The sequence below is a fragment of the Aquila chrysaetos genome, chromosome 13 (genome assembly GCF_900496995.4).
Source record: "Aquila chrysaetos chrysaetos chromosome 13, bAquChr1.4, whole genome shotgun sequence".
NCBI classification, from domain to species: domain Eukaryota; kingdom Metazoa; phylum Chordata; class Aves; order Accipitriformes; family Accipitridae; genus Aquila; species Aquila chrysaetos.
In genome coordinates this window covers 16,554,404-16,570,479 of record NC_044016.1, presented here as the reverse complement: position 1 = coordinate 16,570,479, position 16,076 = coordinate 16,554,404, and the positions used below count along the sequence as shown (strand labels likewise).

The following is a 16,076-nucleotide window of genomic DNA, read 5'->3' as shown; positions in this document are numbered from 1 at the left end:
TTCTAAAAGACATCCTTTTGCTCTCTACCATAAATATTTCTGCTTTTGGACATATCAAGCATTTTGGGGCAAAAAGAAAAAAGGAATACCATAGACTACAAATGTCCAGTATCTGACACCAATCTAGCTCTCACCTGAAAATAATCCATCATGGAATTTACAGTTTTCATATGAAAAAAGGTTTGTTTGGTTGGTTTTTGTGTTTTTGCTTTTTTTTTTTTTTTTTTTTTTAAGGAAAGCAGACACTCAAAAAAAAATGTGTGAGTTGACTGCCTTCATCTAAATCTCATACAATTATGTCAGTTACTTCTTGTTATCAGAATTTAAATGAACTAAGAGCAGTATACTTGCCCTAATGCTGCTCTTGTAAAGTCAAATAGGTAACTGATTGTATTGGGTCTGGCTGAGATGGAGTTAATTCTCCCCATAGCAGCCCACCACACTGATCCAAAGGAATAAAATGTAGGTCTGTTGACTCTTAATAAATCCAAGATAGGACAAGTTATATGAATGCTTTTTTCCAGGTAGTCTGAATGTTAATTAAAATGTTTAAATTAGATTAGTTATAGTGTTTCTTTAGGGAAAAAAAAAGATTAAATATTAATAAAACAATTGTGTATTTATTTTTTTGTTCTGACCATAACTGTCAAAATAATTTGATGAAAATATATGTCATAATTATAAAGGCATGGCATTTTTCTGAAGTGCTGTTCATGAAAAATGTTTCCCATCTCTAATACTAATATAACTGAAGAAGTCCCTTGGGAGATCCTCAATATCCATGGTTTTTACATTCTGTCTGAGTCTGGGAAATCCAGTATCCTTCACCCATCCTTAGGGGAAGTGGAAGAAATTCACTGCATCTAAAGATCTAGATGTGATGCTTAAAAAAGTAGCATAGAGAAAATACTAACATTTCTGCTTTTGAATTACTCTACTGTTCTTGTAGGTACCACAGTCCCCACACCATTTCATTCTTCACAAAATAAATAATTAAAAGTATATATTTATTCACATCATGTAGTATATCATTGCTTCAGTTTTGTTTTCCCTCATTTATTTGTTTTAATCTCTTTGTTTATACTGACATTAACATATCTTTGTATCCCTTTCAAAATAATGAGATTTCTGGTTTGTGCTCTTATGCTCCAGTTTGTATTTGAATTTTTTACACTAGATTTAGTCTGGGAAGAAATGTTGGCACTTTATTTATTAGGATAAACACATATTTATAAATTAAAGGACCAGTTCCTTTATGTACCTCTTCCTCCAACATATGGGAGTAGCTTATGCTTGCTCCAAAATACAGAAAGCTGTGATCTGCACGGAGTCATAAGGGGGAGAGGAAGGAAATGGGGGATAGCAATCAGGTTAAAAACTGTAATGTGCTTTTATAATTAGTAAGTATTTATTATCACAGAAACAGCTATTATCCAGTATAATCAAAGTAGAATTTAATCTACAATTCTAATACATTTTTCCAAGTCTGTGCTGATATATTCATAACTTTACAAAATACTTCCTTTGGACTGAAACTTTTCTAGTTTTGCCTAATATTTTTTATATAAAAATTTGAGTAATATAATTCCAAACATTTCTAAGCTATGTGTGGATTAATTGCATAACCTTTTTCAGATGTTTCAGAATTATATTTTATGCCTGAATATTTCAATTATGGCAGAGGACAGAAACATCACACCTAGTTTGTTTTGGGGTGGTTTTTTTTTTTATTTTGTTGTGATCTAAGAAATGCCAAGCCTGGAAAAATGAGTATAATTGTTTTAAAGTTATGAGTTTTAAATGAGACATATTCCTCAAGAAAACTTTGTCTAGGTTTCTTTTTCTTCTCACTCTAAAAGGACAGAAACTAACAATTTCAAATGCACTGAGATATCTAAATATTCAAGTTCTGGTGTCCAGGGACGATGACAAGATCATAAGGCAAAGCTCCCATTGTACTTAGCACCTTTTAAAGCTATGGCACTGTACTGAGATATAATGGATTCAAATACCTAATTTTAATGACCTCTATTTTGTATTTTTGGAAAGAGTTCAGATGTCTTCTGCTGATTCAGAAATTTATCCGATGATTGGATCCATGTGAATATCTATCAGGAAAACAGACAAGCAGAAATGAGACAGAGTTCAAATATTTCAAGTCTGGGATTGTTTGAGTAAAAAACACTGAATCCTACTTCATCCATTAGGTCATTAATAGAATAGTTCAAGTCTTTCACTGAAACTTAATACTCCTTACTTCGGAAATTCAAGTCTACCGATGAGACGCAGTGTTCAGAAATGTATTTGAAGTTGGCAAGCTGTGACACATTGCCACTCACCTTTTTCCACAAGGACAGTGCATCACCATGTGGAATATAAAATGTGAATGGTTTTCTTCTTTTTTTTCTAGCTTAGCAGGTGGGTGCTTATTTACCTCAGGAGACAGTCTGTAGTTGTACCATAGCTGTTCTGAAGCCATGAAGCTATGTAGTGAAGCATATGTTCAGGTTAAAAAGACATCTGTAACTTCAGCAAAGTGCTTCAGAATAAAAAAGGACATGTTGTGCTTATACGGTTTTCTGAACTGGCTCTCCATTTGACATAAGTGAGTTCAGGGAGCTTTAGCTGAAGGTAAGGGAGACAAAATAGCAGCGAGTTACTGCACTAGAAGGGTGCAATCACTGCAATGGAAAGGCACAAATGCTCCATCCTCAACAGGTGGCAAGTGCAGGATTGATTTACACTGCATGATGAAAGTTAAACATGTTCCTGGGAATTGTCCTGGACAGGAATGTTTTCTAGATTTGTCCTTCAAACAGCTGTTTGACATACCTGCCCATATCTTTCTGCTTTACAAGACAGCTTCCCAAAGCTCTCTTAGGAGGGCAAACCAAAATTTATTTAATTCTATAGAGGGCCCTTCCAAATTCTACAGGAAACTTACTCAGTACCTCCTTGAATGGGCCAAAAACTGGGACCTGCATCTCTGTGTTTCTCTTTCAACCTTCCAGTTTGCTTTTTTTCACAAAAGCACTTTATGGAGAAGTATTTCTCAAACTGGGCAGAAAAGATCTATCTAGGTACACAAAGGGGGAGTAATGGGAGTACTCTTTGGTATCATGTCTGTTTACGACTGGGATGCTGTTGTGACACTGGGTTATTGCCCATCAACAGCATTTATTACTGTTGTTACAGAAGCAACACTGCTGAAGTATGGGTTGCTGCTTGATGTCATTTTGTTTGACAACAAGTTGAGAACACAAATATCTGCATTTTTGGAGGAGCTGATGTTGAATTGTTGCAAACGTATTCAGATACAAAGAGACAAAACAAACAAGTTTATATGATTTTGTTGCCCATAGTGAATCTTTCTTGTTATCTGCTTTCTTGTCACATTGCTGTCAGGTCTAATAACATAGGCGTCATCTTCTACTCTGACTTATATTCAGAGTTTGTCTTGCTGATTTTTTCGGCAGTGAAATCTTCAATCACAGCCTGTCCAAGACACAATGAAGCATCAGCTTGCTTTTTTGGTTATGACAGATGTATTCCTGCACTGCTCTTGTTCATTCAGAATGTTGTAAGAATTTGTGTAGGTTTTTGTCTAAAACAACATACTGGTTGCTCTCATTTATTCTTGTTTGCATAAACTCATGCTGTTGATTTTCACTTTCAGGTTCCTACGCAGCCCATCCCCACTCTGCCTACAATGGCTCCTTCCTAACAAGATGTCAACACCCTGCTCTGATCTCTGACTCTGCGAAGCAGGCAGAACTCCTTTCTTATGTTTTAATTCAAATACAGAAGTGGTTTTCCTATGCTGCCCTTATGCCTAGGAGTTCCCTGGAGACATCTGCCCATTGGGCTTCAGACTCAAAACTCTCCTTTACTGCGACACCTACAAATACACACAATGCTGGTCTGCTTTTCTTCTACCTACAGCTTGGTAGGATCCTGCTCCATCACAGCAGCTCCCAGATCTTATGATAATATTAATAGAAACAATAAGGACTGAATAAGCAAAAGGTATTTTGTAGGAATAGACTTCTATTCTTTCCAAAAGGTCCACATGCAAAACCAGCTTTGTCTAAATAATGACAGACTAGGAAAAAAAATAAGGGACTTTCAAACCCTTATGTAGGTGCCCTCTACACTTCTCACTTGTGAACTTGTTAAATCCCTACCAATAAAAGGTATAAAGCGTGAGCAGGCTTTCTAGTTTTACCAGCAGTGGTAAGCAAAAACCCCACAGCCTATGGGCAATAACTCTTCTCCTTCACTGAATGGTAGAGATCACTGTAAATCTACCTTCAAAGGTATTTAACCAGTGTCTTTTCGTCCAGCAGCATGGTATTCAAGCTATTTAATGCCACCTTCCCTTTCAAAGATTGGTCACATATTTATTAAGATATACCACTTCTGATCTGATCTTCCAGCAATTTATCTCACTTCTACTACGCGTAACTGCCATTTTAAAGAGACTTTGTGTAAAGAGTGGGAGTTTCAAAATAATATTGTCTAAATAATACATCCAAATCCCCACGGCCACCTAAAGCCTTTATTATGCATTTATAAATCCTAACTATAAAGTAAGACTAACAAATAATTGCATTGCAGTATATTTGATGAAATGACTGTACTCTTCTTCACCAATGAAAGGTGAAGTGGCCAGCTAAAATGAAAACTAAGCAGCTAATGGAAGAACACTTCATTTAGGAATGTGAGGAAGTGTAATATGCCACGCATATCCTAAATTAAGTCTCATGGCATTGCAGAGCTATGACTGCAAAGTCATCGGGTGTATATGGGTGGGAGTCAGCAAATAGCTGTGACAGAAGCTCAAAGTTTCTCTTTAATCTTGTAATGTGTTCACTGGTATTTTATTTACAGAAGCAATTACTTCTGGCTATATATAGTTAGTTACTGTAATAGTTATTTTACAGAAATAGCAACCAAGTTTTATGTGTCAACATTCTTCATTCACTGGAATTTTTGGAACTTATAGTCAGAGAATGAATGACCTGCGATGCTGCAGGATAATCTAGACAAATTCAACCAACCAAACCGGCCATTTTCTAGGCCTGCTAGTACTATTAAAGTTGAGATCGCTGGATCACTGTTTCGTGAACCTAACAACATTGCTTTAAATTTACCAAAGATGAGGCATTACATATGTTTATGTTACTTCCAAAATGTTGGCCTGGTTACAAAATACTGTGCACACTTCAAACTGAACAGATATTGTGACTGAGTCTGCAAGACTGATGGTAGTTATTTAAAGGAACGGCCACTAGGATTGTTAACAGAGCCATTTTCGAAGTATCTTTAACAAAACTGCAGGCTGCCATACTAGTAAAAATACTGACACGCCTTACAATCACAACCAGAAAGCAAGCTCTAACTTCACCTGGGGAAGGCCATGCCATGGTCTAGCAGGATCTTCCAGCGGTAGCTGTTGGTGGCAGTCATCGGTTCCAGAGGGGCTGGATCTAAAGGGAAGACACGTCTCTCCCTGCAGCCAAGAGCTGCATCTTTTCTCGGTTCTCATCTAGGATCAAGCTAATCCATCTCCAGCCGCAGCTCTGCTAAAGACGGTGGAATTTCAGGCTGGTGATAACGGCCCTACGTGACTCTTATTTTCATCTTTACAGTTGTATGGATTTGGTCACACACATAAAAACCCTTTTTTGGATTTTAAAGCATCAGCTTGCTTTCGAAGATGGGAAAAGAGAGGAAATGATGACTGAGAAATAAAGAAGTTCTCTAAATGATAATTTGTATCAGGATATCTAGTACTATGACTCTGTTTTGACTATATACAAACTTTCTTGTTTCAAAATTACCCACAGATTGCTTGGTTAGAACTGTTTAGGTATGCCTGTACAAACTGTCGTGCCAGTAACTAACGGGCAGGGAACATGGTAAACATCAGATACTGTTACTGTCCATGCACTGACTGGAACTGGTCAAAATTTTTCTGGCAGGAATTTTCCTGTAAAATGTAAGATTCTTATGCAGCCCCTTTATGGGCTAATACCTGAGCATATCATAGTTATTATTTATCCTCACATACCGTTTCAGGAAATGTTACCAGTAGCCCATTTTAACAATGAGGAACACAGAAAGAGTCACTCATCGAAGGTCACACAGGACATCTGTAGCAGAGGAGGAAACTGAGTCTGAGATTCAGATTAATATTCCCTAGACCAAAGCCCTTTTCATAGCTTGCTGAAATCATCTGATCAGTTTATAAGCACTTAAGCTGCTATTCAAACAGATGGGAATAATGGAGACATTTTGAGGCCGCTCCACTTGCCAATATCATCTCCTGTTTTCTGAAGTGATGAATTCGGTCCCTCTGTAACAAGACATGCAGCCCTGTGGCTGTTGAAAGTCCTGACCTCGGTGTTTCTGCAGAGTCAGCAGAGGAAATCGGAGACTGATTTGCCACTAAGGCGCCCTAGCCCCACATGCAGAGAACTGATAGGCAAATATATATATATATATATATATATGGGGTAGAATATAGAGGATAAATGCTTTTATATGGATAATAGTGCAGGAATAATGGGTTTTGCTAGTTCAATGGACTAACTTTGAGTGAAGTACTTTAGTTCTGATTCTCCCAAATGTGACTTTTTCCAAAAAACTGTTGCAGCCTAGAAAAAAGTTTACTATAATCTTGAGCATGCTTATTTATAGAAATCAGAACTGACCTCTACAGAAGTAGAATTGCCCTCTAGCAATCCCTAAGCTACTGTTTGCTTCTGATTCTGAAGAGACCTCCTCTTTTGAAATAGGTGCATGCAGTAACCCAGGAACAATAGTCTACAGGTTGGTCTAAACATGCTTTGGTATCCCTTACCTGCCTTCCAAGACTTAGTTCTTTTTCCATTCCCTTATGTGTACAGACATATTAGCACATAATGGAGTTTCAGGAGTAATTCTGCAAAACAGTTGCTGGATCAATTGGGAGAAGAGCCACACTATCTTCCTTTCTGCAGCTGCACTGTTAACAGATCACGTATGGAATACCAATGGATTTTTAAGATGCAGGATATGGTTCTCTACCTTTGCACAAGGCACGTAATTTGTCTGTGCTTTTGTCCTTCACAACAGGGAAACAAGGCTGCAAGAATAAATACCAGTGCTTTCTGGAGCAATTCAGAAGCTCTTCAAATACACTCTGACAATAGGTATTTCATCCTGTATGTGCATAGGGACTCTACATCATATGGACCATGCACCCTGCATCATCCACACACAAAGAAGAGCTGCTGTAAACGTGTACAGAGCAATTACACATCAATGGCCAGTACATTTGGTAGGTGTTGGACTAAGAAAGTTGGTTGCAGTGTATTCTTCAAAGTGGAACTTAGGATCTGAGCATAGAGGACCCTCATTTTGAGAAGGCATCACAATAAATACTGTAAAGACTGTGGGGCATTCAAACAATGGGAGTCACATTAGTATTCTAGATAGGCAGGGCACAGGCTAAAGGTATGGTCTAACTATCGGACCAAAGTGATAAGCTTGCAGTAGTGGTGACAGTAACAGTGACATGGAGCTTCTATTTACAAGTGCTCACTTCCACACAAAATAAAAATATGGATGCTTTGTCCAGCTGACAAGTAGAAAATATGAATACAGTGCAAACTATTTACTGACAGATCTCTGCTTCTGCTGATTGACATTTCTATCAGTCCTAAATCAAACAGTTAGTTACTTAATACAGGTCACCCATATCACTGCTGGGCACACAACAGTGTTTAGGAGTCAGAGGCACAGATGAGGATTCCATCACACTGTATTTTCATACAAACACAGGCAGTGAGATGGTCTCTTTCTCAGAGACCTTTCAGTATAAATATAAGGCAGGAAGAAACAGAAGAAAACAAAAACAGATGGGTATTACAAAAGCACTTTGAGAGTATATTGGCAAGATGGACAGTAGACTCAACACTGGCCATGTTCTTCTAGGCACTGTAGACAAAAAGAAATTGAGGAGGTTTTGAAGCAGGGCTTTTTTTTTGGCAGATGCTCTTATGTCTGCATTGTTTGCAAAGACCTTTTCTAATTAATTGGGAAATGACTGCTTTTTCTTCTGCAAGGCCACGCAGACATGTGCAGACACATACAAGCAAGCTCTGCTCATGCTCTGAGCTGCCTAGACATAAGCTAGCTTCTGTCTGGAAGATGTAGAGTCATGTTAATGTGGCACCATGCCCAAACTAACATACCCCGCCTCTCAGCAGTGCTCATTAGCTTAGGTTCATGCAGTTTTCTTACTTCTGGACTGGGGCCTTCCAGTGTCTGACAAGCTAAGGGCACCAGCAGAGTTCTTCTGTCTTTCTGGCCTCCTCTATGTGCATATACCTTTATGTCATTACACGTTGTCACCTTTTGTTGAGAAATGGACTGTTAAAAATCACTGATTCTCTTCTCCCAGTTGCACTCCTAAGGAAACCTTTGTCAGTCTGCCAAGATGATAACAAAACACATGAACATCTCATGGTTCAGCTCACACCATCACCAAAGCAGCAGTAATGGCTGCAGAAGCAGCTAACTCACGAGCTGCCAAAGCACTGAGGTAGGAAACAGGAGTATGGATTACATTCTTTATGAAGCCTGAGTACAGACCATACGACTCTCAGCATGTTCCTGCAACGCGGCCAAGAACCAGGTTGCACTCTCATACCATAAGTAATCCAGCATCTGCCCCCAACAGCAAATTTTTGGGAACACTGCGAAGGACTGGATTTCCTCCAGTTCTTAAGGGGGAGAGAGGAAGACCCAGCAGATTGCCCCACTGGCTCACCTCCCTTCCTGACATTTCAGGTGGCATCAATTTTCCAGCTCCCAGAAAAAGAGAAAGAAGTGCAGCTATGCAGAGTTTGTTCCCACTGATCACTGTTAGGACCCATAATCCATCATCCTACACTAAAATGACAGATTTGACTGGTTTTATATTGAACTATGGCTACCGTGGAAAAGATACAGGATCCAATGCCCACTGGTAATATAGGATATGAGGATATGGGACAACTGCACTCAGTTTAGCTTTTACCTTTCTATCAGACTTAGGAAATGGCACTCAGCCATATGAGAATGCTGCTGGAATGCAACATGAAGGACTCGGGGCGGGGGGGGGGGGGGGGGGGGGGGGGGGGGGGGGGGGGGAGGGACAATTCAGGTTGCTTGTCAGATTTTAATTCTGCCTCCTTGTGGTTATTTCACTATGCTAATCTCACAATTTTCCATGTGATGCCTCCATTCATCAGTAAATATTTGTACAAAGGGCAGTATAAAGATTACACAAGGAACTCTAAGCATGGCTTTTTGCTTGGCTTTGCAGCCTAAATAATACTCTTTAAACACAGCTTTAAAAAAACGTATCAGGCATATATATGTATGATAACATTTATACTGAAATATAGATGAGAGATTTTACCATGGTTATACCTGGAGCGTCTTTTGCAAGCATACGCTTATTTTGTCCAGCCTGCAGACTGCTAGGAAGCCATAACAGCATAAAGCTGCAGCTCATGCACTCTCTGTTAGCAGGGCCCATTAGTTCAAGTTAAGAAGTGCTGCACTTGCTACGGTTACACAGCTTTTGGCCAGCGCGGAGCATAAGTGGATCTTTTGCTTGTAAAAGAGCACATACACATACCTTGTGCTGAAGAATTTTTAAGCCTTAACTTGAGAAAGCATTCTATTCAGGGCAATACTGGAATAGGCAGACACTTAAGTCCTTCTGAAACCAGAAGGGTAATCCGTGTTTAAACATAGTCCTATTCTTTAATCTGCTTTTTTACTATTTTGCTATCCTGAATGGAGACAAACATAAGCATGTTCTTTCCTGAGTGGAGCTCTAAAAACATTAACATGCAGCAGTTCAGACAATGATTTATTGGTGTCAAGTCTAGCCCTTATCAAAGAACAATAACACAAAGAACAAGCATTACATTTGGGACATGAAAAGCTATTTCACTTTGTAACCATATTGCATTGCATTAGAAAGTAAATCCTACACATGTAAGAGAGGAAAAAAGCCTTGTATGATTAGACTAATTTTACTGAAAATGATCCAAATTAGGGAGTTTCAAATTTTATATACTTTATTTGAATTTACAACTGGTTGGTTCTTTTGAACTGAACTCTGAAATAATTGGGTAAATGCCTTTTTAAAGGTTTAGAGAAATGTCAGTCTTAATCTTTTGCAGCAGGGGTCACTATAAACAAATCTAAAAAAACCTGCCAGCATACAATACATATGCCAGAACAGACAGTAAAATTACTGATTATAGATAAGGAATGGTGTCACTGTAGGCGAGCATGAAAAAAAAATATTTTTTTTATATAGGTAATTTCTTTAAAATCAGTTGTACAGGCTTAGCCCATCCTTACAAGAACAGTGACCTAATTTCAAACTATTAATAGAAGAAAAATAAAGTTGACTCCATGATACGTACTTAGACATAGGAATTTTAATGCAGTGCATCAAAGGAGTCAGATGACACAGGCAGTATTTTTATATTCTGCACAAAGTTTCACTGTAAGTATTATAAAATATAATCAACCAAGTATTTAAATATGATTTTAAAGCTATTTATAGTTACAATCTTTTGTCCTTAGTTATAGAGTGCACTGAGTTCCTATATTTAAAGGATGTTTTCACAATGGCATAAGAGCAGCATCTGATCTGAAATAGAAAAAATCAGAACCTTACCTATGATAAATGGCAATGTTTCAGCTGAAAAACTGTCTGAGGTTCTAACATGATTTCATATGCATGACATTAGCTGCTTAAATTACAACAGCTTAGTCTTAGCAATGGATACTTCCCTAGTATTAGACTAAACTACCCTTTGCTCAGCTCTTACTAGGACAAAATTCCAAGTGAATCAGCTCTGAGCCTGCAAACACTTACACACTCGATTACCTTTAAATATGTGAACAGTCCTATTGAGGTCTGCGAGTCAAATCCTCAACTTGCATAAATCACAGGCCCTATTTAAATCAACAGAGCTGTGACAGTTTATATCAGCTGAAGATTTGGCACCAGAGATACAAACCCATGCATAAAGACAAGTATGTGCATCTCTCTCTCCAGTCCCCTGAAAGCTATAGAGGTCAGGTAAACCTCATGGAAAGAGAGACACTACATTGAACATGATTGTGTTTAAAGTCATTCCAGACCATTAAACACACATTTATTATAAAGTCAAGATGAAATATTATGAATTATTTAAGCTTATTACACCTTAGTTACATTTAAGATGTTGCTGTTCCAAGGCTGGAGGACAGCTGGCTAGTAGTTATGACCACAAGTTACAAATATTTATGATAAAAAGCAGAATACCTTTTAGGGTAATGGAAGCTCAAAAGGCAGCTTTAATGTAACAGCCTACTTGCTCCACTCTTCTAGTAATGGCTTCAGAAACAAGCACCCATTAAGCTTTACACATAAGATGGACTTCACAGGATCCTTGCCAAGCGTTAACTTAGTAGATATAGATGAAAAAGGAATAGATGCAGAGATTGCAGGGAAGCATAACTTTATATGAAACTTTAAGATGGGCGACTGACACTTGGACACTTTTTTCCAGCACTAGAGTGCAAATGTTTATAGTTATAAGGAAAAATAATTCAAGTTCTAGTCTGCTTGGGTAAAGGAACACAAACATCCTATGTATATTTGGATCTACATGCTCTTATCTACTCAGTGGGCTGAGAGAAAGGGCATGTAGTTATTTCTATGTCTTCTGTGGTCACCTTTGCTACAGCATCTCAGCTTCACACTATGATTTCTGCTTCTCAATACCCCTGTGAAAAAAAACTAACCCCACTTTACAGTGGGGTTTTTTTTGGCTAGCAAAAGCAGTAGAAAGGTTTCTAACACCCTTCAAACTCCCACCAACCAAGAATCGAACCTGGATATTTTGCACCTCCACTCTTTGCCCTTAGTTTAGGTGAAGGGCGGCTGATCCTTTCGCACTGCGGTAATGCAGGGGCACTGGCCCCACGACTCTCACACCTTCACCGCGCACAACACGAGGGGGAGAGCCGATAACCACCAACACGAGGGGAAGAGGGGAGCCGATAACCACCACCAAACCCCACCACCGCGCTGCACCTGTGGCACCTCGAGGATGCGGGGGGCCCTGGCGTGCAGAGCTGCTGCACATGGACCTCCCCGGGGAACCCTGCAACCGACACCCGCCTGAAGAGGCAGGGAGGGGGGACACCTGGCTTGACCGGACGCCCTCATCCAGGTTTGCTAAGGCCCAGGGGGAGACACCCACACTTACACGGGCTGGCCGGTTTCCACCGTGCCCACCGCCGGCCCGGGCCCGGGCCCAGGCCCAGGACCCGGGCGGCACCAGCAGACGAACCAGCTTCCCGCCGCCGGCCTCGGCCCCCCGCCGCGACTCCCCTCGTTTCTCCTCAGGGCCCGGGCCCCGCCCGCGCCCGCGCCGCGGCCACCGCTCCGGCGCCCAGCGCCACCTGGCGGCAGCGCTGGACCCGCCCGGCAGGATCCTGCCGGCCGTAGGACTGCACGACGCCCACCAGCAGCGCTCGGGAAGCCCGCCGTTTCTGGCGGGCGCCGCGGGGCGGGGCGGGGCGGACGAGGAGGGGCAGTGGGCGGGGCCGCCGCCGACCCCGCCCCCCTCCGGTGCCCGCTTCCTGCGGCGCGGCGGAGCTGCCGCTTCCTGCTCCTCCCCGCGGCGCGTCGGGCGGGCGGCTCTGCCATGGCTGCCCTGGCGGCCCTTTCAAACGCGGCAGCCGGCAGCAGGGGGTAACGTCTGGGGAAGCCTCCCGCCCCTCGTCAGGCCCGGGCCGAGGGCGCGGCTGAGGCAGGGCGGGCAGCGGCCGGCGGGGCTGCGCTGGCCCCGGCCCCGGCGTCCTCCGTGCCGGGCGCCGGCTAAGCGGGGGGCTTCCTGTTGTCGTTGAGGTGGAAACGAGCCGTTTTCTTCCTGGGCCGCCGTTTCTGCTCCCTGCTGTCCCCCAGCCCGGGGGAAAAGGGTTGCTCGGGGCTCCTCTCGCCCTGAACTGGGGCGGGCGGCCCCGCTGTGCGAGAGCCGGGGCGGGGGGCGGGTGAGCGGGACCGGGGATGCGGGCGGCAGCGCCCCGGGGGGGCCGGGGCTGAGGCGGGAGGGTGTGGGGCTGCGGGGCTCCGCTGGGATTGTCTCCTGTGCTCCCCGCCTTCCTCGGGGACAGGAAGGGGCTTGTGAGGTGGCTTAGTCTCGTGGCTCTGCCTGGGAACTGATGCCCTTTCCAGGCACGGGGGGTGAAATTTAGCTCAATTAGTCCTTCCTCTTGAATGCTGTCAACGGATCTGAGGAAAAGGGGGTGTCATCTGGGGAAGAATAGGGCTTCAAAGTACGTATAGTGTATTTTGAGCTCGGTCACGTTTCTGAGCTGAAAACCAGTGATTTGGATGGTAGTAAGTCACCAAGCAAGAAACAGTGCTTTACTCTCAACTCCCCTTGTGCCTGCAAGACTCTGAAACGAGTGTTATTGCTGTGGTGAAGTCCACTGTGGCTCTCGCCATGCAGAACACCTGCACATCTTCCATATCCTTCAGGAGTGAAGACATCCTGTTTAATTAAGCTGAATGGGAGTGTTACTGTATGGCTAGCTTGGTGGATTGGAGAAAAGGTGTAGTTGCACGTGATGTAGCAGTCTGTTACCGAATCAGAAGCTGTATCCCCCTGGTTTTGGGTAAAGTTTCTTTTCATAGGTGGTTTGAGTTAAGTGGTTTAAAAAAAAATGCATGGGAAGTGTTCGTTCCCCCATCTTCCTGTGTATACCTCTTCTGATTCATTGACAGGCTGCTGCATAACACAGGTTGTTCCTTTTCCCCAGTGGGACCACTAGTTATAGGAACAGGCTTTGAGGAGAATGTTTTCTAAGGGCACAACCTTGGTGGTTTGCCTGTTTGGTCATACTTCTGTAAGTAGTAGCAGCAGGTGGTACTCCTACTAGTCTTATACCTTTTCCTTTCTGATTAGCGTTGGGGGCTGTTTTGCTGTATGTATGTGCCCTATGTTTGTCTCCCTTTCTTTCTGGCTGTAATTTTCCAGTTAGCACTGGAGTCTTCTGATTTGTGTTTGCGACTCCTTTCTCAGGCAATCCTGACTGGCTTTATGCAGGAAAAGTCCTTGGAAATCTACTGCACCAGCTTCTCTGAGCAAAAGTGTCTGGGAGTTCTCCAAGGTTTTAACCTCAAGAGGATTACAGTAAGTTGGATTTATATTTTGAAGTACAATTTAGTTGTTACAGGTGATAAAAAACTTCTGGAGTGATAGAACAATTTCCATACAAGTCCCTACCATTGGTCTGCGTAGCACTTTTTCCCCTTTGCTGCTGGCAGTATGCTCACGCTTTGATTTCTTCTTAGGATGTTATTCTAGCATGCAATGGAGGTCTCCTGAACGGACAAGCAAAATCAAACTGTTGAGAGCCTACATGTAATTATTGAAGTGGGCCATTCTGCTGCTACTAATAATGGTCTGAAATTCACTTGTCATGTGAGATTTGTAATGCTTTTTATGTCCTGCGCCGGATGCTTGGTGTTATAATAAACTGTTGTTTGGCTAGTACTATGTGATTTAAGAAGAAACTAAACCGCAAAATTCTATTATCCTTGCTATTTTATTCATGCTAGAAAAGCAGAGGCTGCAGAGTAAAGTTTGAGGAGCATCCTGCATAGACAGATTTCCTTTCTGGAAGGAATGCTTTACCTTAGATTAACTGGAAAAGAGCTTTAGAAGTTTCTGTGCACTTTCTGCTGGAGAGGGTTTTTTTGCAATTACTGAAATGAAATTAATTTCCAAGTGTATGTGTGGTGGTGTTGTGTTTGTCTGGTTCTGTCTTGTGGTTTGTTTTTTTTTTAAATCCTGTACCTTCAGGTAGAAGAATGTATTTGAGTGAGTTGTAGGGTGCAGTATATTTTGTTGATACTCAGATCTGTATTTTTATAGTTATGAGGGATTTATGTGACCTAATGTAGTAAGGTTATGAGATTTAAATTTGCCATAATGGCATTCATTTGATCATACTGTGAAAGTACAATCTTTTCTATAACTTTCAACTATTAAATACAACTTTTTTTTTTAAGTGCCCTGTAGAAGATGTCACAGTGTAGTAGGATTGCTGGAGCAATTTTTCTGAAAACTGGTGCTGTAATGGTGGAGCTACAAAGCATAGAATGGGGGGGGAGGGCGGGGCTGTTCATCTAATTACTTTTAAACTACTATTAAACTTTTATTTCTGCAAGCTGTTGCTTATGCCACCTGGATTCACATATGAAGAAATTTACTTTTAATGGGTTGTATCTTTGCATGAATAGGGAGGTTGAAGAGAGTATCAGTCTCTAAATGAGACTTGGATTGCTCTTTAACATAATAAGGCCTTTAAAGCCTCAGTCTACTTATATTCTGCATGCAGCCTAGAACTCCTATTTGTGGAGAGAGACCAGAGGAATGATTACTTCCTTGCTGTATGTTTTGTGCATACCCGTATTAAAATTCTGTACAGTGAAGTCTAATAAGAGTTACTCTGTCGCTCTTTATTACTGGCATGGCTACCAAGCTACACTAGCCTTATTTTAATGAGTAGCTGACAGGTAGGGAGAAGTGTGCTATTTACAGCCACCAGGATAGCTCAAATGTGTTGTGGAGCTTTGCATTAGATGCAGAGAATAGAAGTGGTGGGAACAAAAGAACTGGCAATAGAACTGATGCCAGACTATTTGGAGAGTAGACCTGGGAGATATATTTATCTACAATAGCAATGATTTAAATAGTTTCAGCTTTTCTTCACTGGACAGCATAATAGCTCTGCAAAGTCCTCTTACCTTTTAAGTGGGAAGTACTTTTGAAGAACACACTGCAACTGTTCTGGGTTTTGTGGAGAAGCAAGGCTTTAGTGATTACTAAGTGTGTGAAGCAAAGAATTCGGGTGTTTCAAGCAATGATATTTCATGCTGCCTGCTGTCAGCTGGGAGATGGGCAAGCAGAAGAGTTTTGATTCCCTTGAACAGGGGATCAAGGGTCTAGTCTGAAGGT

The 16,076-nt window shown here is 41.6% G+C and overlaps 1 protein-coding gene and 1 long non-coding RNA gene across 6 annotated transcripts in view; one reads left to right on the top strand and one right to left on the bottom strand.

The window, feature by feature from the left end:
• Positions 1–638: 638 nt before the first annotated feature.
• Positions 639–12,486, bottom strand: LOC115350145. The gene is made up of 3 exons (XR_003926336.2): positions 12,315–12,486; positions 5,408–5,582; positions 639–3,495 (listed from the first exon to the last, which is right to left on the bottom strand). It is a non-coding gene; the product is annotated as an uncharacterized LOC115350145 (long non-coding RNA).
• Positions 12,487–12,675: 189 nt separating this feature from the next.
• SRBD1 (S1 RNA binding domain 1) overlaps positions 12,676–16,076 on the top strand; it is a 135,075-nt gene continuing 131,674 nt past the window's right edge. For 2 of the 5 annotated variants that reach the window (XM_030035446.2, XM_030035441.2), the window contains exons 1-2: positions 12,676–12,802; positions 14,136–14,246. The gene's annotated coding sequence lies outside the window, so the exon portion shown is untranslated. Of the gene's footprint in view, positions 12,803–13,145; positions 13,960–13,988; positions 14,247–16,076 lie in introns of those variants that run through there. The other 3 variants (XM_030035443.2, XM_041128426.1, XM_030035442.2) reach the window with 3 other exon arrangements.